Source organism: Equus asinus, chromosome 6 (genome assembly GCF_041296235.1).
Source record: "Equus asinus isolate D_3611 breed Donkey chromosome 6, EquAss-T2T_v2, whole genome shotgun sequence".
In the NCBI taxonomy this organism is placed as follows: Eukaryota; Metazoa; Chordata; class Mammalia; order Perissodactyla; family Equidae; genus Equus; species Equus asinus.
In genome coordinates, this window is record NC_091795.1 from 7,517,915 (window position 1) to 7,542,197 (window position 24,283).

Consider the following 24,283-nt stretch of genomic DNA (forward strand, 5'->3'; position numbering starts at 1 on the left):
TGTTCAGTGCCTAAAATTTGTTAGAAAGCCTTTCTTAAAATGAGAGAGCAAAGAAGACATACGACGGGGAGGAAGGGAAGCGAGAGAGAATTAACTAGATACTGAAATAATCTCATAGGGTGGCACACTGGCTTTTTTATTACTTCTTCTTGATTCTATATTAAATCACTAAATGCAGGATTTAAGCATTTTTCTCTCAAAAATTATTCAGTATAGTGATTCAACTGACAGGAAAATGTTCTCTATTTTATTCATTTTGTACTCTTATAGAAAATTATAAGGAGGACCACGGTCTTTCTCAACTCTAGAGAAGCTGAGAGCTCAAATGACATAGATTATTTATCCAGATTGTATAATAAAAATTGAATCTATTATCCTGACCTTGTGGCATTGCAAGAGGTTATGCTGATTTCCAAATCGGTACAAGAAGATAATGGTATTCAGTGCCTCTTTAGTTCTAAACTGCATTTTTCTATATTTTAAATCTTTGAATATTACCAATGTCTGTCTAGGAAGAATTCTGTTGTAATGTTTAGTTAATTAGAAAATGTGAAAATGAGAGTGCTCACTCTGGATAAGGAAGAATTGATTTCAGAATAAGTCAGCAATGTGCTTGTCTCTGGGGCTGGGTGGACCCCTAATTTGTAGTCTGCCAGTTTCCCTGAGGCAAACACTCTAACCGTGGCAGATTTCAAGCTACCAGCCTGACATCACTGAATGTAGAGCTGAGAAGAGAGGCGCGGAAGCCTGTCACTGTAGAGCTTTTTCACCACACGTATGTGACAAATATGAACCATCTCAAGGGCAGAGATATTAGTCAAATGTAAAATAATTAGGAAGTGATGACTTTTTAGTATTTATTTTGTTTTTAATAGAATGCATTTAATTTTAAGTTTATGTAATTTAATTTTTAGTAACGGCCGCGTTACTAAACAAGGCTAACAAAATTCCTGAACATTTAACAAACACCCTCCTGAGCGCTAAGAACTGGCAGCAGATCCTGCTGATAAGAGAGTGCTTATAGAAAACAAACAAAATATACATTTTCTCCTACTATTCAAGAAGCTATGACTGCAAGGGTCTGAAAATATACTGCCTTTGCTAGTTAATTGGACTGACTTTTACCAAGTGTCCACCCTTGACAACTGTGTTTAGTTGTTGTAAGATGCAAAGGTGAGTCAGAAATGGCTTCGGCCTCCAGAAACTCACCACGTAGAGGGGAGGACAGGCAGTGCCAGGGCAGACTGGATAAGTGCCATAGAACTGGGACATCCCACGGTGCCCAGCAGGGACACATGCTCACAGGCGGGACTGAGAGGGGCATTAGAGCTTGTCTTTAAAGGGTGAGCATCAAGAGAGATTTCAAACAGAGAAAAGTGGAAAGGGCATTCCACGCAGGGGACACAGGATCTGCAAACTCGAACCTAGCATTAGTGGATGTGTAATTTTCTCAACTTTTATTTTTTTCAAACGAGGAGGCTGTGGTTAAGGTCATACCTGAGACAGAAATTTTAGTTCCGTTGCTAGCTGCATTGGACATTTGCTTAACTACTTTTTCCTTTGTAAAAGTGTAACTAGTGAGGACCTGTGTCTGCAACTCAGCGTATTGCCTGGCACGCGGGGTGAATCAGTAACACCAGGGAAAGGAAGGCGGGAGGCAGAACAGGCGAAGGGGAAAGAAGGGGTAATTACTTTGAGTTATTGATCGCTTGCCTCCGATTTCTCACTTCAACAAGAAAGGTTTAGATGGTGTCTATTATTATTTGGTGGGGAGATGGGGGAAGGAAAAGTGGAGCTACTTGCAGGTCTCAAGCTGGTTAGAAGTCTGAAGACTTCAAATGTTAACCTATAGCTGCCTGTGCCTCAAATATCTCCTGTCCCACCAAAGTCCAAAACTGGTCGAAGTTCCCATGATTTTCCGTACAGGTATAACCCAAAATATGGGGCAACTGTCTTCTGGAAGAGGTTGTTTAATATTCACATGTCTTTTCCTAGACAGCCTGGAAGATTTCCTGGGGTTCCATTGAGCTCTTTTCCAATGAGACGTTAAATGATTTCCAGGTGTTCAATTTTGGACCAGAGAGTGGAATATTATTAGCATGTTACAATGTGGTTCATGGGAAGTATTTTAAGTCAGGCTCTCAGCCAATACTAGTGCTTTGCCAATTTATCACTCGGGTACAATTATGTGACTTTTACTTGTACATCAATGCTCATGTCGATTTTAGCAAGGACCAGCCAAATTAGATAAAGATTGGTTGGTAGAATTTCCTTCTAATTCCCTGGAGACAAACTTGCTGACTTGTTTCAGGATGCATGCTATATTCATACTGTGTAGGGTTTCTGGGTTCATGTGGTCAGGAGGCTGAAGTAGTGAAGTATTGTAAGAGTTCTCACCCTAAATATATCTTTTCATTCTTAAAATTCAGCAAATGATATTTTGAGTGTGTGCTCTTTGGTTAAACCTGAGAAATGCCTTTTTTCTGATAAAGTAATCTAGAGACTATCATCCAAGAAATAAGAATAACTTCTAGATTCAAATTCTCCTTATGGAAAGGTCAATGTCTTTCGCATGATGTTTCCTACCCTTAAAAGAAAAATATCTCCTTTTTATACTTTTCATATGGGATATAGTTACAAATATGTTTAAATTGATTGATATTCTATCTTAATTTTCGTGTCAAAATTTGGTATGGAAAGAGTTTTAATGGCATGGCTAATTTTGTGCTAATGATCACAACACCATAAATAGATGTGTACTTTGTTTATATATTTTTTCACTCTTACAAACATCTTTATTACGTGTTTTCTTTCCAACTTTATTTATTACTCCAATTTTATTAAGATATAATTCACATAACATTGTGTGAGTTTAATGTGATGACAATACAGGTATATTTACTAAATGTTTATCATAATAAGGTTAGTTAATAAGTCCTTCACCTCAAGTAATTACCACTTTGTTGTTGTTATTGTTGTAACTATGGTGAGAACATTAAAGCTTTACTCTCATAGCAACTTTCAATTATACAATACATGTTGTTAACTATGGTCACATGCTACACCTTAGATCCCTGGAACTCATTTATCCTGTAACTGAAAGTTTTTACCCTTTGATCAATTTCACCCCACCTTCTCTACTCCCAGCCCCTGGCAACCACCATTCTACTCTCTGTTTTTATATATTCAACTTTTTTTTTTGATTCCACATATAAGTGATAGGGTACAGTGTTCATCCTTCTGGATGGCTTATTTACCTTAACATAGTACCCTCAAAGCCAAACCATGTTGTCACAAATGGCAGGATTTCCTTCTTTTTGATGGCTGAGTAATATTCCATCATCTATATCATGTCTGTATGTTATATATGATATTTTGTGACATATATCTATATCTGTATCTATATCTATATCTTACATCTTCTTTACCCATGCATCTATTGATGGACGCTTAGATTGTTTCCATATCTTGGCTATTGTGAATAATGCTGCAATGAACATAAGAGTACAGATATCTCTTAGAGATAGTGATTTAATCTCCTTCACATAAATTCCCATAAATAGGATTTCTGGATCATAAGGTAGTTCTATTTTTAATTTTTTGAGGAACTTCATAGTGTTTTCCATAGTGGCTGCACCAATTTACATTACCACCAACAGTGCACAAGGGTTTCCTTTTTTCCACATTCTCACCAACACGTTTTATGTCTTGTCTTCTTGATGATAGACACTCTAACAGGTATGAGGTGATATTTCATTATGGTTTTGATTTGCATTTCCCTGACAATTACTGATGTTGAGTGCCTTTTCATGTACTTGTAAATCATTTGTATGTCTTCTTTGGAAAAATGTCTATTCAAGTCTTCTTCTCATTTTTAATCAGATTTTTTTTTTGCAGTTGAGATGTATGAGTTCTTTATATATTTTGGATATCAAACCCTTATCAGATATATCATTTGTAACTATATTCTCCCATTTCGTAGGCTGCCTTTTCATTTTGTTGATTGTTTCTGTTGCCATGCAGAAGCTTTTTATTTTATATGGTCCCACTTGTTGATTTTTGCTTTTATTTATTGCTTGAGCTTTTAATGTTATATCAAAAAAATCATTGCCGAAACTGGTGTCAAGGCGTCTTTTCCCCTAAGTTTTCTTTGAGGAATTTTACTGTTTCTGGTTATGTTTAAGTCATTAATCCATTTTGGGTTCACTTTTATGACTAGTTTAAGATAGGGTTCCAATTTTATTCTTTGCATGTTGATATCCAGTTTTTTAAGCATCATTTATTGAAGAGGCTATCCTTTCCCTATTGAGTATTCTTGGCTCCCTTGTCAAATACTAGTTGCACCTATACGTGTAGGTTAATTTGGGGCTCTCTACTCTGTTCCACTGGGATACATGTCTGTTTTTTTTGTTTGTTTGCCTAAGGACAATTTGCCCTGAGCTAACATCTGTTGCCAATCTTCCTCTTTTTTTGCTTGAGGAAGACTGGCTCTGAGCTAATATCTATGCCAATCTCCCTCTATTTTGTATGTGGGTTGCACTACAGCATGGCTGACAAGTGCTGTAGGTCCATGCCCAGGATCTGAGCCCATGAACCCAGGCTGCTGAAGTGGAGTGTGCCGAACTTAACCACTATACCATGGGGCCAGCCCCTACATGTCTGTTTTTATGCCAGTGGTATACTCCTTTGATTATTACAGTTTCTAAATGAATTTTAGGGTTGTTTTTTCTATTTCCATGAAAAATTCCATTGGAATTTTGATGGCGACTACATTGAACCTATAGAGTTTGGAGTAGTATGAACATTTTAACAATAAAAACACTTCCAATTCATGAAAATAGAATAACATTCCATTTATTTGTGTCATCTTCAACTTCTTTCATCAGTATCATATAACTTTTGGTGAATAGATCTTTCACTACTTTGGTAAAATTTATTCTTAAGTATTTTATTCTTTTTGATATTGCAAATGGAATGGTTTGCTTTATTTTTTTTTCACATAGTTCACTGTTAGTGTACAGAAATGCAACTGACTTCTATATGTTGATTTCGTATCCTAAAACATCACTGAATTTGTTTATTAGGTCTAACAGTTTTTCGATGGAAGCTTTAGGATTTTCTATATACAAGACCAAGTCATTGGCAAACAGGGACAATTTCACTTCTTCCTTTCTGATTTGGAAGACTTTTTTTTTTTTTTCTTGTCTAGTTGCTCTGGCTAGGACTTCCAATACTATGTTGAATACAATTGGTAAGAATACGCACCCTTGTCTCACTCCTGATCCAAGAGGAAAAGCTATTAACCTTTCACCGTTGAGTGTGATGTTAGCTATGTGTTTGTCATATATGGCATTTATTAGGTTGAGGCAAGTTCCTTTCACACCCAATTTGCCAGAGTTTTCTTTGGAAAGGATGTTGAATTTTGTCAAATGGTTTTCTGTATCTATTGAGATGATTATATGATTTTTATCTTTTATTCTGTTGATATTACGAAACATGTTTATTGCTTTGTTTCTGTTGAAACATCCTTGCATCCCAAGAATAAATCCCACTTGATCATGGTGTATGATCCTTTAGTGTGCTATTGAAATTGATTTGCGATTATTTTGTGGAGAATTTTTGCTTTTATTTTCATCAGGAATAATATTGACATATAGTTTTCTTCTTGTAGTATCTTTATTTGGCTTTGTTATCAGGGTATTGCTGGCCTTGTAAAATGAGTTTGAGAGTATTCCATTCATCTTTGATTTTTTTCTAAGAATTAATGTTAATTCTTCTTGAAAAGTTTGGTAGAATTGACCCATGAAGCCATGTAGTTCTGGGCTTTTCTTTGTTGGGAGGTTTTGATTACTAATTCAATTTCCTTATTTGCTATAGGTCTGCCTAGATTTTCTATTTCTTCATGATTTAGATATGGTAGATCATATGTTTCTACGACTTTATCAGTTTTTGAAAGGTTGTCTACTTTGTTGGCATGTAATTGATCATAGAAGTCTCTTGATGTTTTGTATTTCTATGGTATCAGTTGTAATTGCTCCTTTTTCATTTATAATTTTACTTGAGTCCTCTTTATTTTGTTCTTGTTAATCTAGTTAAAGATTTATCAATTGTTTCTTTTTTTAAAAAACTCAGTTTTGTTAATCTTTTCTGATTTTCATCTATTCTCTATTTTATTTATGTGATCTGAACATCATTATTTCCTTCCCTCTGCTAAATTTAGACTTAGTTTTTCTTGCTTTTCTAATCACTTGAGGGGTAAAGTGGGGTTGTTTATTTGAGATTTTCTTTTCAATTAATATAGGCACTTATCAGTATAAACTTATCTTGCTTAACATTGCGTTTTTGTTTTTGTAAGAAAGATTGGCCCTGAGCTAACATCTGCTGCCAATCTTCCTGTTTTTGCTTGAGGAAGAGTGTCCCTGAGCTAACATCCATGCCAATCTTCCTCTATTTCGTATGTGGGATGCCACCACATCATGCTTGATGAGTAGTGTGTAGGTCCATGCCCGGGATCTGAACCTGCGAACCCCAGGCTACTGAAGCGGAGCGTGTGGGCTTAACCACTATACCACCAGACTGCCCCAGTACTGCTTTTATAGCATTCTAAAACTTTGGTATGTTTTGCTTCCACTTTGATTTGTTTCAAGAGATTTTTTTAGGAGAGTTTGGAAGATGGTGGCATAAGAGAATTATGAGGACACCTCCTTCAGTGGACACAACAAATTTACAATGACATGTGGAATAATTTTCTCCAAGGAAGATCTAGAAACTGGATGAAAAGAGCCTCCTCAACAAGGGACAACACCAAGAAGGGTGGAAGAGGCAGAGACACAGTCATGCTGAGGAAAAAAAACACACTCTAGCTGTGGTGTTTCATGGTCAGGAGCCACCTCAGAGCTACAGAGGTTTTCTTGGAGGAGTGAGGGATTTGAATTCCACACTAGGCACCTCAGCCCTTAGATCTAGCACGGGAGAGATGAGATCTAAAACACCTGACTATGAAAAACAATGGGAAATACATCTAGGAAAACTAAAGAACTATAGGGAAAGGAAAACCTGTTCCTGAAAGGCTCACACACAAAAAAATCACTCGATCCAGAAACCAGCACAAAAGCACCAGATAGAAAAATGCAGAATCTATCGGTACAGGACAATCATTTACTAAGCTTGGAGGCATCTGGGAGAGACAGGAAGCAGCCGAGGTCACCCCAGAGACTAAGACACTGGCAGCAGTCATTTTCATGACCTAGTTTAGTAACGCTGATGCTGACACTGGTAGGCACCATTTTGGAATTCTCCCTTTAGCCTGCTTGTGCAGGAAACTGCCCTGCCTACTAGCATTTCCAAGGCTGTTGTGCACAGCCAGACAGCACAGGTAGCCCATGGGAGGGGCCTGCCACTCACCAGTGAGCCCACAGTGGTCATGAGGCACCAGGCCTTGCAGCCAGTCATGTGGGAGCCTGCCCCACCCACCAGTGTGCCCAAGGTAGTTGTGTGCTGCCAGGCTGCACAGCCAGCCTGCACTGAGGATTTGCCCCAGTCACCAGAGAGCCAACAGCAGTCATGTGCCTCCGAGTTTAGCAATCAGCCACCCCAGGGGCCTGCCATATTGACCAGTGAGACCAGAGCAGTAGTGTGCCACCAGGTCTCACAGCCAGCCACATAGAGGGCTTGCCCAACCACCCAGCATGCCACTAGGCCAGCAGCCAGCCATGCCTGGGGCCTACCATGCCTATCAGCACATGTGAGGCAGTTACATGCCACCAGGCTGCACAGCCAGCCTCTGCTGGGGCCTGTCTCACCCACCAGTGAGCCAGCAGTAGTCATGTGCCACTAGGCCTAGCAACCAGCCACACTGGGGGCCTGCCCTACCCACCAGCTAGCCCACAGCAGTCATGTGCCAGTAGGCCTCACAGCTAGCTGTTCCTGGGGCCTGTCCTTCCTAATAATATGCCTGCAGCAGCTGCTGTTTGCCAGGCATTGCTGCCAGCCAGACTTGGGGCCAGTCCTGCCTACCAGTGCACTCTCAGAAATTACAGCCCCACCACAAGAGAGGGTCTTCTGTGTGGGCTGCATGTGCACACAGCCCACATAGAAGACACCTCTGGAGCATTTGGTATGAGTATTCAAAGGGGAGTGGACCGCTGGCCAACACAAGACATCTCCTATATAAGGCCACTTTTCCAAGAATGTGAGACATAGTTGATCTACCTAATACACAGAAATAAACACAGAGAAGTAAGCAAAATGAAGAGACAAAGGAATATGTTCCAAATGAAAACAGAAGACAAATACTCAGACAAAGTACTAAGTGAAGGCCAGTCCCATGGCCTAGTGGTTAAGTTCAGTACGCTCCGCTTCAGTGGCCCAGGTTTGGTTCCCAGGTGCAGACCTACACTACTCGTTGGTGGCTATGCTTTGGTAGTGACTCATATACAAAATAGAGGAGGATTGGCACAAGTGTTAACTCAGGGTAAATCTTCCTCAGCAAATAAAAAAAGAACAAAAATAAACAGAGATAAGCAATTTACCTGATAAAAAATACAAAGTAATGGTCATAAGGATGCTCACTGAACTTGGGAAAGGAGTAGATAAACACAGTGAGAACTTCAAGAAAGAGTTGGAACATACATAAAAGAACCAATCAGAGCTAAAGAATACAATAATTAAAATAAAAAATTATTTAGAGAGAATCAACAGCAGATTAGATGACACGGAAGAACAGATCAGTGATCTGGATGAGAGACTAGGGGAAGTCACACAAGCTAAATAAAAAAAAGAATTTTAAAAAATGAGGACAGTCTAAGGGACCTCTGGGACAACATCAAGCATACTAACATTTGCTTTATATGTGTCCCAGAGGGAGAAAAGAGAGACAAAGGCGCAGATAACTTATTTGAAGAAATAATAGCTGAAAACTTCCCTAACCTGGGAAAGGAAACAGAATCTCAGAGAGTACTAAACAAGATCAATCCAAAGAGGCTCACACCAAGACATATTATAATTAAAATGTCAAGAGTTAAAGATAAAGAGAGAATCTTAAAAGCTGCAAGAGAAAAGCAACAAGTTACGTACAGGGAAACCCCATAAGACTATCAGCTGACTTTTCAACAGAAACCTTACAGGCTAAAAGGGAGTGGCACAATATATTCAAATTGCTGGAAGGAAAAACCTATAACGAAGAATACTCTACTTGGAAAAGTTATCATTCAGAATAGAAGGAGAGAGAGACTTTTTCAGACAAAAAAATACTAAAGGAATTCATCTCCTCTAAACCAGCCTTACAAGAAATGTTAAAGGAACTTCTTTTAGCAGAAAAGAAAAGTCCACAAGTAGAAATAAGAAAATCATCAAAGAAAAAATATCACTGGTAAAGGCAAATATAGAGTAACTTAGTGGATCAACCACATATAAAGCCACTATGAAGATTAAAAGAGAAAAATACTAAAATCATCTCTGTCTACAATAAGAGGTTAAAGCATACACAAAATTAAAAGAGGTAAAATATAATGTCAAAAACATAAAACATGGTGGGAAGGAGTAAAAATGTAAGGTTTTTAGAATGTGTTTGAACTTAAGAGGTCATCAACTTAACCTAGACTGCTATATATACAGGTTATTATATATGAACCTCATGGTAACCATAAACCAAAAACCTATAATAAATACACAAAAAGTAATGATAAAGAAATCCAAACATAACATATGGAAGAGCACCAAGTCACGAGGGAAGAGAGCAAGAAACAAGGAAAGGAAAAGAGAAGAACTACAAAAACATCCAGAAAACATATAACAAAATGGCAATAAGTACATGCCTATCAGTAACTACTTTCAATGGACGAAATACTCCAATAAAAAGACATAGGGTGGCTGAATGGATAAAAAAGCAAAACTCACATATATGCTGCTGATAAGAGACTCTCTTCAGATCTAAAGACACTCACAGACTGAAAGTGAAGGAATGGAAAAAGAAACTCCATGCCTATGGAAATGAGAAGAAAGCGAAGGTAGCAATACTTATATCAGACAAAGTAGACTTTAGAACAAAAGCTGTAACAAGAAACAAACAAGGGCATTACAAAATGATAAAAGGAACAATCTGACAGGAGGATACAACACTTGGAAATATCTGTGTGCCCAACATAGAAGCACCCAAATACAGAAAGCAAATGCTAAAAGTTACAAAAGGAGAAATTCACAGTAACACAATAACAGTAGAGAACTTTAACATGCCAATTACATCAATGGATAGATCATCCAAACAGAAAATCAATAAGGAAACATTAGCCTGAAATGACACAGTAAGCCAGATAAACTTAATGGATATATACAGGACATTTCATCTAAAAATAGCAGAATACACTTCCCTTTGAATGCACATGGAACACTCTTCAGGAGTGATCACATGTTAGGCCAAAAAACAAGTCTCAATAAATTTAAGAAGATTGAAATAATATTAAACATCATTTCTGATCACAAAAGTATGACACAAGAAATCAATTACAAGAAGAAGACTAGAAAAAGCCCAAACATATGGAGGCTAACCAACATGCTACTAAACAATGAATGGGTCAATGAAGAAATCAAAAGAAAATAATAAAATGCTTTGAGATAAATGAAAATGGAAACACAATGGTCCAAAGTCTATGGGATGCAGCAAAAATTAGTTCTAAGAGGGAAGTTTACAATGATACAGACCTACCTCAGAATACAAGAAAAATCTCAAATAATCTTGACATGTGAAAAATCTTTTTCACACCTAAAAACAAGAACAAACAAAGCCCAAAATTAGTAGATGGAAGGAAATAATAAAGATCAGAGCAGAAATAAAAGGAATAGAGACTAAAAATATCCCAATAGTAAAGATCAATGTAATGGTTCTTCAAAAAGATAAGCAAAATTGATAAACCATTAGCCAGACTCAAGGAAAAAACAAAAGTGAGAGCTCAAATAACTAAAATCAGAAATGAAAGCGGAGAAGTTACAACTGACACCACAGAAATACAAAGGATCATAAGAAATTATTGTAGAAAATTAATTGTATGCCAACAAGTGGGACAACCTAGAATAAATGTATAAATTCCAAGAATTATAATATCTTCCATGACTAAATCAGAAAGAAATATAAAATCTTAACAGGCTGAGTATTAGTAATGAAATTGAATCAGTAATCAAAAAACTCCCAAGAAACAAAAATCCAGGACCAGATGGCTTCACAGTTAAATTCCATAACACCTTCAAAGATTAGTGTCTATCCTTCTCAAACTTTTCCAAAAAATTGAAGAGGAAGGATTGCTTCCAAACTCATTCTATGAGGGCAGCATTACCCTGATGCCAAAACCAAAGACATCACAGAAAAAGAAGATTACAAGCCAATATCCATGATGAACATAGGTCCAAAAGTTCTCAACAAAATATTAGCTAACTAAATTCAACAACACATCAAAAGGATCATACTTCGTGATCAAGTAGGATTTATTCCACGGATGTAAGGATGTTTCAATGTTTGAAAATCGACCAATGTGATACACCACATTAACAAAACAAAGTATAAAAATCATATGATCAATCTAACAGATGCAGAAAAAGCATTTGACAAAGTTCTACATCCATTTAAGATAAAAACCCTCAAGAAAGTAGGTATAGAGAGAACATACCACAAGATAATAAAGGCCACATATGAAAAACCCACAGCTAATATCATGCTCAATGGTGAAAAGCTGAAATCTTTGTCTCTAAGATCGGGAGAAAAATGAGAATTCTTACTCTCACCACTCTTATTCAACATAGTATTGAAAGTCCTAGCTATAGCAGTCAGAAAAGAAAAAGAAATAAAAGGCATACAAATTGGAAGGGAAGAAGTAAAAATGTTACTATTTCTAGATGACATGATACTATATAGAGAAAACCCTGAAAACTCCACCAAAAATATTATAACTAATAAATAAATTCAGTAAAGTTGCAGGATACAAAATAAATATACTGAAATCAGTTGCATTTCTATACACTAGCAACAAACTATCAGAAAGAGAAATTTTTAAAAATGCCATTTACAATTACATCAGAAAGAATAAAATACCTAGGGATAAATTTAACAAGGGAGGTGAAAGACTTGTGCATTGGAAACTAAAATATTGAGGAAAGAAAGTGAAGATGACACAAGCAAATGGAAGATATACCATGCTCATAGGTTGGAAGAATTAATATTGTTAAAATGTCCATACTGCTCATAACAGTCTACGGATTCAACACAGTCTCTATTAAAATACCAGCGGCATTTTTCATAGAACTAGAACAAAGAATTCTAAAATTTGTATGGAAACACAAAAGACCTTGAATATTTAAAGCAATCTTGAGAAAGAAGAACAAGCTGGAGATATCACACTCTCTAATTTCAAACTAAACTACAAAGTTATAGAAATAAAAACAATATGGTACTGACATAAAAATATACATAGATCGATGGAACAGAAAGAGATCCCAGAAATAAACCCACTCCTATATAGTCAACTAACCTATGACAAAGGAGGCAAGATTATACAGTGGGAAAAAGACAGCCTCTTCAATAAATGGTTTGGGGAAAACTGGACAGATACATGCAACAGAATGAAACTAGGCCATTTTCTTACACCATATGCAAAAATAAACTCAAAATGTATTAAAGACTTAAATGTAAGACCTGAAACCACAAAACTCCTACAAGAAAACATAGGTAATAAACTCTTCGACATAGGTCTTAGCAATATTTTTCTGGATATGTCTCCTCGGGCAAGGGTAACAACAGCAAAAATAACCAAGTGGGACTACATCAAACTAAAAAGCTTTTGTACAGTGAAAGAAACCATCAAAGAAACCAAAAGGCTACCTACTGAATGTGAGAATATATTTGCAAATGATATATCTGATAAGGGGTTAATATCCAAAATATATAAAGAACTCAAACAACTCAATATCAAAAAAAACAAATAATCTGATTAAAAATGGGCAGAGGATCTGAATAAACATTTTTCCAAAGAAGAGATAGAGATGGACAACAGGCACATGAAAAGGTGCTCAACACCACTAATTACCAGGAAATGCAAACCAAAACCACAATGACATATCATCTCACACCTGTCAGAATGGCTATTATCAAAAAGACAACAAATAACAAGTATTGGTGAGGATGTGGAGGAAATGGAACCCTCGTACATTGTTGGTGAGAATGTAAATTGGTGCAACCATTATGGGAAACAGTATGGTGGTTCTTCAAAAAATTAAAAATAGAACTACCATATGGTCCAGGAACACCACTTTTGAATATTTATCTAAAGAAAACAAACACACTAATTTGAAAAGATATTTGCACCACTATGTTCATTGCAGCATTATTTACAATAGCCAAGATGTGGAAGCAACCTAAATGTCCATTGGTAGATGAACAGATAAAGAAGATGTGGTGTATTTACAATAGAATATTATATTACATATATACATGTAATATAATACAGATATTAATATGTATATTTAATACATATGTACACAGTACATATACAATATGTATATTTACAATAGAATATTACTCAGCCGTTAAAAAAATGAAATTCTCCCATTTGCAACAAGGTGGATGAATCTAGAGGGTATTATGCAAAGTGACATAAGCCAGAAAAGGGAAAAGAATGCTATATGATTTCACTTATATGTGGAATCTAAAAACAAAAACAAAAACAAATGAACAAACTAAATTAAACAGAAACAGACTCATAGATTCAGAGACCAAATTGGCAGTTGCCAAAGGAGAGGGCTGGTGGGGGAGTTGTGCAAAACAGGTGAAGGGGTAATAGGTACAAACTTCCAGTCATAAAATAAATGTCACAGGGATGTAATGTACAGCATAGGAATACAGTCAACAATATTGTAATACCTTGCATGATGACAGATGGTAACTAGTGTTAGGGAGATCACTTTGTAATGTAAATAAATGTAGAATCACTATGTTGTACTCCTGAAACTAATACAATACAGTATGACACCTTACGTCAGTGAAAAAAAAGGAATTTTTAAATTTCCCTTTTGATTTCATCTTTGATCCATTGGATGTTCAGGAACATGTTGTTTAATTTGCACTTATTTGTGAGTTTTTCAGTTTTCCTCCTATTATTGATTTCTAGTTTCATACCATTGTGGTCAGAAAAGATATTTAGTATAATTTCAATATTTTAAAATTTGTTCATTTATGTTTTGTGATCTAGCATATGATTCATCCTGGAGAATGTTCCATGTGTGCTTGAGAAGAATGTGTATTCTGTTGTTGTTGGATGAAATGTTATGTAGATGTCTCTCAAGTCCACTTGGTCTAAAACGTAGTTCAAGTCCAACGTTTCCTTATTGATTTTCTGTTTGAATGCTCTAGCCATTGTTGAAAGTGGGGTATTAAAGTCCTGTACTATTATTGAATTGTTGTGTATTACTTCCTTCAATTCTGTTCGTATTTGCTTAATACTTATGGACTCCGATGTTGGGTCCATATACATTTACAATTGTTTTGTCCTCTTGATAAATTCACCCCTTTATCATTATATAATGACCTTCTTTGTCTCTTGTTACAGTTTTTGACTTAATGTCTATTTTCTCTGATATAATTGTAGCTTCCCCTGTTCCCTTTAGTTCTCCATTTGTGTTGAACATCTTTTTGCAACTCTTTTTTTGAGCTCATGTGTGTTCTTGAATCTTAAGTGAGTTTCTTGTAGGCAGGATATAGTTGAGTCTTGTTTCTTTATCCATAAAGCCACTTTGTGCCTCTTGCTTGGAAAATTTAATCCATTTACAGGGCCATATATGACAAGTCCACAGCTAACATCATCTCAATGGGTATGAGATCAGAAACGAGATAAGGATGCCCACTCTTACCACTTTTATTCAATGTAGTGTTGGAAGTCCTAGACAGAGACTGTTGTAATTCATAAATTCAGTAATGTTGCAGGACACAAAATCAATACACAAAAATTTATTGTGTTTCTATACACAAATAACAAACTATCAGAAAGAGAAATTAAGAAAACAATCCCACTTACAGTTGCATCAAAAAGAATAAAATACTTAGGAATAAATTTAACCAAGGAGGCGAGACCCATATACTGAAAACTACAAGATATTAAGGAAAAAAATTGAAGAAGACACAAGTAAATGGAAAGATATTCCATGCTCATGGATTGGAAGAATTAATATTGTTAAAATGTCCATGCTACACGAAGCAATCTACAGAGTCAATGCAATCCTTATCAAAATTCCAATGGTATTTTTTATAGAAATAGAACACACAATCCTGAAATTTATATGAAAACACAAAAGACCATGAATAGCCAAAGCAATCTTGATAAAGAAGATCAAAGCTAAAGGCATCACTCTCTCCAATTTCAAACTCCATTGAAAAGCCACAGCAATTAAAACAGTATGGTATTGGCATAAAAGCAGAACATAGATCAATAGAACAGAAGAGAGAGCCCAGAAATGAATCTTCAAATATATGCTCAATTAATTTATGAAAAGGAGCTAAGAATATATAATGAGGAAAGGACAGTCTTTTCAATAAATGGTGTTGGGAAAACTGGACAGCCACATACAAAGGAACAAAATGGAACCACTACCTTACACCATACCTAAAAATTAACTCAAAATGGATTAAAGACTTGAACGTAAGACCTGAAACCATAAAACTCCTAGGAGAAAACATAGGTGGTAAGTGATTTGACATAGTTTTTGGAGATGATTTTTTTTAATATGACTCCAAAATCAAAAGCAACTGAAGAAAAAAATAAGCAAATGGCACTGCATCAAACTAAAAAGCTTCTGCACAGAAAAATAAAAATCAAGAAAACAAAAAGGCAACCTACTGTATGGAAGAAAATATTTGCAAATCATGTATCTGATAAGAGGTCAATAACCAAAATATATTGAAAGAAATCATACAACTCAACTGCAAAAAACAATCCAATTAAAAAATGGGCAGAAGATCTGAATATATATTTTTTCAAAGAAGACACACAGATAGACAACAGGCACATGAAAATGTGCTCAACATCACTAATCATCAGTGAAATGCAATTCGAAACCACAGTAAGATATCACCTCACACCTGTCCTAATGGATAATATCAAAAAGACAATCAATAACAACTGTTGACAAGGATGTGGAGGAATGTGAACCCTTATGCAGTGTTAGTGGGTATGTAAATTGGTGCAACCACTATGCAAAACAGCATAGAGATGCCTCAAAACATTAAAAAGATAACTATCATATGATCCAGCAGTTCCATATCTGGATATTTATCTGATGAAAACAAAAACACTAACTTGAAAAGATATATGCACCCCCACGTTCATTGCAGTACTATTTACAATGGCCAAGATATGGAAACAACATATGTGTCCATTGAATGGATGAATGGATACAGAAAGTGTGTCATATCTATTATATATAATATATAAGTACAATATATATATAACATATATAAAATGGAATATTTTTTATTCATAGAAAAGAATGAAACCCTGCCATTTGAGACAACATGGATGGACCTCAAGGGCCTTATGCTAAGTAAAATAAGTCAGACAGAGAAAGACATATACTGTATGATCTTTCTTATATGTGGAATCTAAAAAAAAACCAAAACAACAACCTCATAGATACAGAGAACAAATTGGTAGTTGCTAGAGGTGGGGGATGAGGAATGGGAGAAATTGGTGAAGGGAGTCAAAAGGTAAAAAAGTAAAAACAAATTAAATAGTGTATTAAGTGTCCAAATGAAAAAAACAGTAAAGTAATTATTGATAAGTATGAACTTACTATTGCCATCTTGTTAATTGTTTTCTGGCTGTTTTGTAGTTTCTTCGTTCCTTTCTGCCTGTCTCACTGTTTTCCTTTGTGAACTGAACATTTTCTGTAGTTGTACACCTTGATTTCCTTTTCTTATCTTGTGTATATCTGCTGTTGGTTTTTGCTTTGTAGTTACCACAAGGATGACTTGAAACATCTTATGGATATAACAGTCGATGTTAAATTGGTAACAACTTAAATTCAATCACATACAAAAACTTCATTCTTTTACTCTTCTCCATCATTTATATTCTATGTCACAACTTACATTTTTTATGTTGTGTATCTATTAACAAATGATTGTAGTTGTAGCTATTTTTAATACCTTTATCTTTTAACTTTCATACTGGATTCAGTGGTTAACACACCACCATGTTACAATTTTTGAGTATTCTGAATCTGACCATATATTGACCTTTACCAGTATGTTGTATAATTTCAGATGTTTTCTAGCTGCTAGTTAGCATCTTTCATTTCAGCTTGAACAATTCCTTTCAGCATTTTTTGTAAGGCCAATCTACCAGTGATGAACTCCCTCAGGCTTTGTTTGTTAGGGAAAGTCTTTATCTCACCTTCATTTCCGAAGGACAGCTTTGATGGGGAAACTGTTCTAGGTGGACAGGTTTTTTCTTTCAGCATTCTGAATATATCACCCCATTCTCTTTTGACCTGCAAGGCTTTTTGCTGAGAAATTCACTGGCCTTATGGGGGTTGCCTTGTATGAAAGATTTTATTTCTCTTGCTGCTTTTGAGATTCTCTCTTTGTCTTCTATTTTAGACATTTGTATTATCTAATGTGTGCTGTGGAAGATTGTTTTAGTGAAATTTTGGGATGCCCTATGAGCTTCATGAACTTCGATGTCCAATCTCTTCCCAGGTTTGGGAAGTTCTCCGTCATTGTTTCTTTAACTGCTTTCTATTCTTCCTCTTTTCTCCCTCTATTCTCCTTCATGGACGCCAATGATGCATAGATTATTTCTAAAGTTAAGCATGTGTTCTGTAGTCTTTCTTCGTTTCGTTTCATTCTTTTTTCCTTTTGCTTCTCTAACTAGGTAATTTCAAATGATCCGTCTTCAAATATTCTCTGATTCTTTCTCCTGCTTGGTCCAGTCTGCTGTTGAAATTCTCTATTAAATTCTTCAGTTCAAACATTGTATTCTTCAGCTTCAAAATTTCTGTTTGATTCTTTTTGACATTTACATCTCTTTATTGACCTTTACATTTTGTTCTTTTATTATTTTCCTGACTTTTTAAAAATTTTTATCTGTTCTCTTATAGATCTCTGAGAATCTTAAGAAAATTGTTTTGAATTTTTTGTCTGGCAATTTTTGTATCCTTACTTCTTTGGGATTGGTTACTGGAAGTTTACCATGGGGTTCCTTTGGTGAAGTCATGTTTCCCTGATTCTTCCTGATTTCTGTAACCTTGCATAGCTGTCTGCTCATTTGAAGAAGCAGACACGTCTTCCAGACTTTATATACTGATTTTGGTAAGGAGAGACCTTCACCTGAGGGTGGGGACATGCTCGAGTGTGCTATGACTCTGGGTTAAGTGGTGCTCATCGCCAAGGGCAAGGATGTGTAGTGGCTCCAGGTCTGGGGGGTGTGGTGATTTGTTGGCTCGAGCCACTGGGGCCCACAGCATCAACCACTGCACGGTCTTGAAGAATGCTGCAGTGAGTCTGCAGAAGCTGCAAGAGTTGTTGGGGTTCTCAGCATCGCCTCCAGGCCCAGTGGTCTGGGGCAAGGACAGGCAGCGGTGGTAGCCAGAGCTGGAGGTCTGCACATACTCAACTATAGAGGCCAAGTGCAGGTGCCTGTGTAGTGGCAGAGGTTGATTTCAAAGACACACCTAGTGGTGGGGGCCGAGGCAAGCAGTGAGGATGTGAGGTAACTGTGGGAATACTGGCTGTTCTGGGGGCCCTTGCTATCAGCGTGCAATACCATGGCTGCTGGCTCTTGCCATGGGTGTATGACAGTTAAGGCCGGTGTTGAGAGACAAGCCAGGGGCATGGAGGTGCACAGCTGGAGGGGTTAGCTGAAGGTGAGCCCAGTGGTCTAGGTGAGTGACAGGAGATAGGGCCAGATCCAGGCCCACAAGCTGCTGCGGTGGTTCTGGCTGTCGGTTACCCTTCTGTGGCTGCATGGTCTCCTCAAGAGCATGGGCACAGCAGTGAAAGCTGGGGACGGGGGTCTGGCTGGGCCACGCAGGTGCACAGCTGGAGGGGTAGCTACAGATGAGCTCAATGGTAAAGGCCAATGGCAGGTGATAGGGCAGAATCCAGGCACAGAAGCAACTATGGGGGCTTTGGCTACTAGTGTGCACTTCTGAGGCTGCAGTATCTTGCCACAGGTATGCACGTGGCAGTGGAAGCTGGTGATGGGTATCAGGCCAACAGCATGCAAGTGCACAGCTGGAGGGGCAGGCCTTGAATCCACATACAGTGGTGGGGGTCAGCTGTGAGGGTCTAGGCTGAAGTCTTGCATTCCCAAAGTGGCAGAGGGCTGGGCTGGCTGCAAGGGCAGGTCCTGGGCTCCAGAGGAGCCTGGTGGGAGGGTTTGGGGAGGAACTTAGGTGGCTGACTTCTGCCAATGAGAATACCTATGGGGCAAAAACAGGTGACATCTGCAGGAAGTCTGCAGTGACTATGCTGGTCATTGATTTCTTTGGTGATGAAAGCTGCTGGTGTTGGCTGCGGAGAAGGTCACTGTGAACCATGGCCATTCCTACTGCATGGCTGATGCTTGTAGCCCCTGCTTTTCTTCCTTGTTGCTAGCTGTCTCTATATGTCTGAGCTTTGTTCGTCTTTGGGTGGGGTGAAATCAAAGCATGTTTTTCATGTGGTGCCCCCAAAGTCTAGGGAATCTGATTGTCACTCTGTTCTCCCTTTCCTGGAGAGCGGAACTCTTTCCCACTAGGGAGTTTCCTCTTGGCATAAGCAGAGCCAGCCTGGGGACTGAGATGATGCAGAAAAATGAAGCTGTTCTTCCTTCTCTTTTCATGTGGTTATTCTCAGGTTTTTTTGTTCCACTTTGTTGCTGAAGTTTCTTAAGTGGATTCCAGAACACTCTGAGAGTTGCTTTTGGTCATGGATAGCTGTAGGGGATAGAGGCTGGGGTCTCCTCCTCTGTCATCTTTGTTATGTCATTCTTATATATTTTTAAATATAATTATCTGTTGTATATGAGAGGTAAACAGTTATTTTTATTTATTTTTATTTTTAAATATGTAACTTATTTTTAAAGGCTGCAGCATCTAATATAAAGTACAGGATGTGATGTAGGCAGCGATAATTTTTTTTCCCAGTGTCAGGTAGATTTGTCTAATGCGTTCGCAAATTGTGGCAATGATTTTCGGTATTTTTGTTGAAATTATTTGACAGCTCTAGACATTAACAAATCGCCTATTCTTCAGTTACCTCACCCAGAGGGCCAAAGGACTAACATGAGAGAAGGGAATGTTTACGTCCGAGAGGAAAGAAGTTGGCACAAGAAACACTAGATGTATAGGAGACCAGATACAGCAGTGTTGAAGGTAGCCACCAGGTCACCAGGCCCCAAATATTGGAATATAAAGGAAAACAGTACATCCTCAAATGGACAGAAGTGGAGAGAGAGATAAAGAGAAGGAGAAAAACTAAAAAGTTTTGAATCATTAAAGAAAAACATGGCTACTTGAAATATTAGTCTGTCCCTGTGCTATCCAATATAATAGCTACTAGCCACATGTGGCTATTGAAATTAACTAATGTAAATTAAATTAAAATGTCAATTCCTTGTTCACACTTGCCACATTTCAAGTACTCCATAACCACATGGCTCCCGGCTGTTATAGTTGGCAGTGCAAATGTAGACTATTGTCTTCATCGCAGGAGTGAGAATGGACTGCACCGCACTCTATTCCATAACTGAAGCATCCACATAAGAACAAAATTGAACACATATAATGAGCACCTAGTGGGCAAGTTTCTGCTGCCAGTTTAGTGGGGGGAGGAGAGGAGTGTTGGCTGAGACTCTGGGACGTTGTTTCACGGTATTATACTAAAATAACTATGGGGGGGATATATTTCTGAGCAATGGCAAAATCATTTCAATTAAGAGTGCAACATGGAAGAAACTCTCCTTGCCTTCACACAAGTGGAAGAGAACTTTATCCTGCAGAACATTTTCTGAGAGATGGGGGCTGCAACCCCACACAGAAAAGCCAGCATGGAAGGAAACAAACCTTCCCTGGTAACTGATCCATAAGACTCCCTACTCAAAGCAAGTAACAAGCAAGATCTAGCAGTAACAGCCTGAAGCCTGAGCCATAAATCAAACATCCTACCGTATATGATAAAAGACTTGAGCAGCTGAGAACTAGAAGAAGATCCAGATGGCCAACACAGCCCTGAGCAGGGCCAAAATAGCCAGGAGAAGGGACATGGTCTTTCAGCACATAGGGTGCCTCCTTTATCTTTAGTTAAGCAGAAGTCTACATATTGGATGGCAACTGGCTGTTACCAGGTGTGGCTTCAGTCATTCTACAGAAGATGTCAACTCTGCTTGCACCACAGGGCTGTTAAACATGCCACGCCCTTGCCATGCCATTGCCAAGCCCACTGATAGCAGAATCTCTGGGTGGGACCCAGGCGTCAGCCCTTTTTAAAACTCCCCAGATGATTGCAACATGCAGCCGAAGTTGAGAAGGTAGACTTGTATATACTGACATGGAAGAATTTCTAGATATATTTCTAGAAAAGAGCAAGCAGGGACTTGTAGTTTCCAGTCTGCCATAAAAGCTTGGAAATCATCATTCCTATCCTCACTGCAAGAAAAATACTGAGCAAATTGAAAAGAACTCTTCTCAGATCCATCAGAGAATTGAGGTCACAGGGCAAGCTGGAGAGGCAGACACACAGAATCACAGCTTACTGGGAGCAGAGTCTCTAGAGCCAGAAGCTGGGAGGAATGCTTGAAGCGTACGTGTCTAACTGTTGGAGACTGAGCAGGGACTAGCCTGAGAGAGAAAAACTCCTCAGCACTCCATCTCAATTGGGGGAGAGATTTGGGAAATTTTACCTCCAGGAGCCCTAACACGTTCTGAGAATGAAGATTTGAAGATCAGAGAAAAATCCACTCCTGCTTCTGGCAGTAGGAGGGGGAAAATAATCATCCTGAAATATACCTAGAACATTCAGTTCTCTCTAATAAAGGTTGGCCTCAGGGAAATTATTTTACCAGAGCCTAACCTGCCTGGCTGACTACCTACGGATAGTGGGAGTGGTCTGGGATGAGGCCAGATTTCTGGCTTGGCTGCCTGTGAGTGAGTGATCAACAGGGCATTCGCAGAGTGCTTCCTGGAGCAGGCTTGGCTTCCCCGGGAGGCTGGATTCGTCATAGGTGGACGTGATCGATTGCAGATGAATCTCAAGGACAATAGCTAGATCAGACTCAGAGATGGCAATAACACTTTAGACTAGGATCTGCAATTAGGGATTAGGGATTTTGGATTTTGGAGAAGGTGGAGTGTCACCTTGATCCTGAATCGTATTTTATCTTACCTTTCAACTTCTTCTTTCCAGGTGCAGAACAGTGACCTAGAGAGAGTGATTTCATCGAAGGTGAGTGGTCAGGATAGTTGGGTCTGCCGAACCCCGCCCACTGCTCTGTCTCTCAGTGTGAGAGACACAAGGACAGACACTTCACACAGCTGCAAGTGTTGAGGAGCGCACAGGTAGGAGGAGCACAGGCGGGAACAGGAGACAGACTCTGAGATGTGATTGGTGCTCTAGGATCGGGGAAGGAAGTTTGTCTGGGAACTTGTGTGGGATGAACTGTTCGGATTTCTCCCAGAACTTGTGAGAAATCACTGGTGAGATTCTTTTTCTTGGACATCACACATCAAGAACAACCAACGTAATCAAAACAGCAACATATTTCATCACTGAGGTGGCTTAGTTGATGGGCTAAAGAGCTGGGGCTGTGTTCCCTCGTGGGAGAACTTCCCACTGACCACATCTCCCTTCAGAAATAAAGCCACAGGCAGTCTCCGCTGCTGGTCTGTAGTGGCTTCATGGGGCAACGTGACATGGACTTACTGCATGGGTTTTGTCATTTGGTTTGGCTTTTGTTTGTTTGTTTTTGTAGTGGCAATAGCCTTGAGGCTATCATTTAAACTCCAGACTCCTGTTCAGGAGCTTCTCACATATAAACTATAAACTCCCATCAAATGAATGAATGAATAAATGAATGAATAAAAAATTATATGGAGAGAGGAGTTCCACGTATGTATATATATATGATGTCTAAAGGCAAAAAAATAATCACCAGCTTTGTCCACCACCAATGGATGGTGACAGTGGTGACTTGCGCAGTATCACTTTGAACTACACCTTTCGTTCCCAAGTGAAAGACTTCTATATTGAATATTCAGTAAATATTTACTTGCAAATTATTTCACTCCATTAATCTCATGGTTTTTATTTATAGAGAACTAGAGTCCTATGGTGTCTTGACTTTCAATTTTTGTTTTCTCTTCTAGCAAAACTGTTTTACCTATTTTTTTTTTCCAGTGGTTAAGTGTTTTCCCCCTTTGTTGATCTTTGCTGTGCAGTACCTTCTAAGATGTAGTCCAGCTGCACTGGCCTCCCTTTGCCCTCCATGGACCAGGTCGGAGCCTGGCACTGGCCCTGCCCTGTCTGGAGGGCTGGCTCTTGGCACAGATCTTTGCACAGCTGCTACTACCTGACTCCATTCACTTCTCTGCTCCAAGGTGACAACCTCAGAGAGACTTTCCCATTCAAACAATCTCAGCTCCCCGTATCCTGTAACTTTATAACTCTTTACTCTGGTTCACTTGTCCTCCAGGGACTTACCCTGACTTGAAAACACAATGTATGTGTGTTTATTTGATCATGTGGTTTTCTCCATTAGGATATAAACTCAAAGAGAACACAGACTCTGCCAATTTAGTTCACCGCTGTATTCCCATAGCTGAGAGGAGTGCCCAGTGCATGGTTAACACTCAATATTTAAAAGAACTAAAGATGCTCAAGGGAACATCCTTATTAAACAAAGATTTATTTTATGTGCAAATAATAAACCTCTAATATATCTTGCCCATTAGGACTGAGTTAGTTGAAATTGAGGTGTCTTTTTTCAGGAAAGCCAATAATTGGTTGACTCATCAGAATCAAGATAGGAAACTGCTGCTGGTGAAGACTTACACATAGTTAAGAGCTTGGGAGTCAAGAAAGGAGTTTCTGAGGGAGTAAACAGAGGTGACCCGCAACTGAAGCTCAGCTATGACATGGAATATGGCTTTGATTAGCCATGAAGTAAGTGTGCATATTGGGTGGAATTACAGAAAAGAAAAACTCTTGCCAGTTGCACTCCATTTTGGCCAACCTGATTGTTACTGTGTGCCAAGTATTTCCCTCCTGGAAGAG

At 38.3% G+C, this 24,283-nt stretch overlaps 1 long non-coding RNA gene across 2 annotated transcripts in view; it reads right to left on the reverse strand.

The window, feature by feature from the left end:
* The window catches only part of LOC139045480 (uncharacterized), a 55,241-nt gene that overhangs the window by 22,353 nt on the left and 8,605 nt on the right, over positions 1-24,283 (reverse strand). The window contains exon 2 of one of the 2 annotated variants that reach the window (XR_011503811.1): positions 10,703-10,759. The exons of the other annotated variant lie outside the window; for it this stretch is intronic. This is a non-coding gene — a long non-coding RNA (uncharacterized lncRNA). The remainder of the gene's footprint in view (positions 1-10,702; positions 10,760-24,283) is intronic. 2 annotated transcript variants of the gene reach the window in all.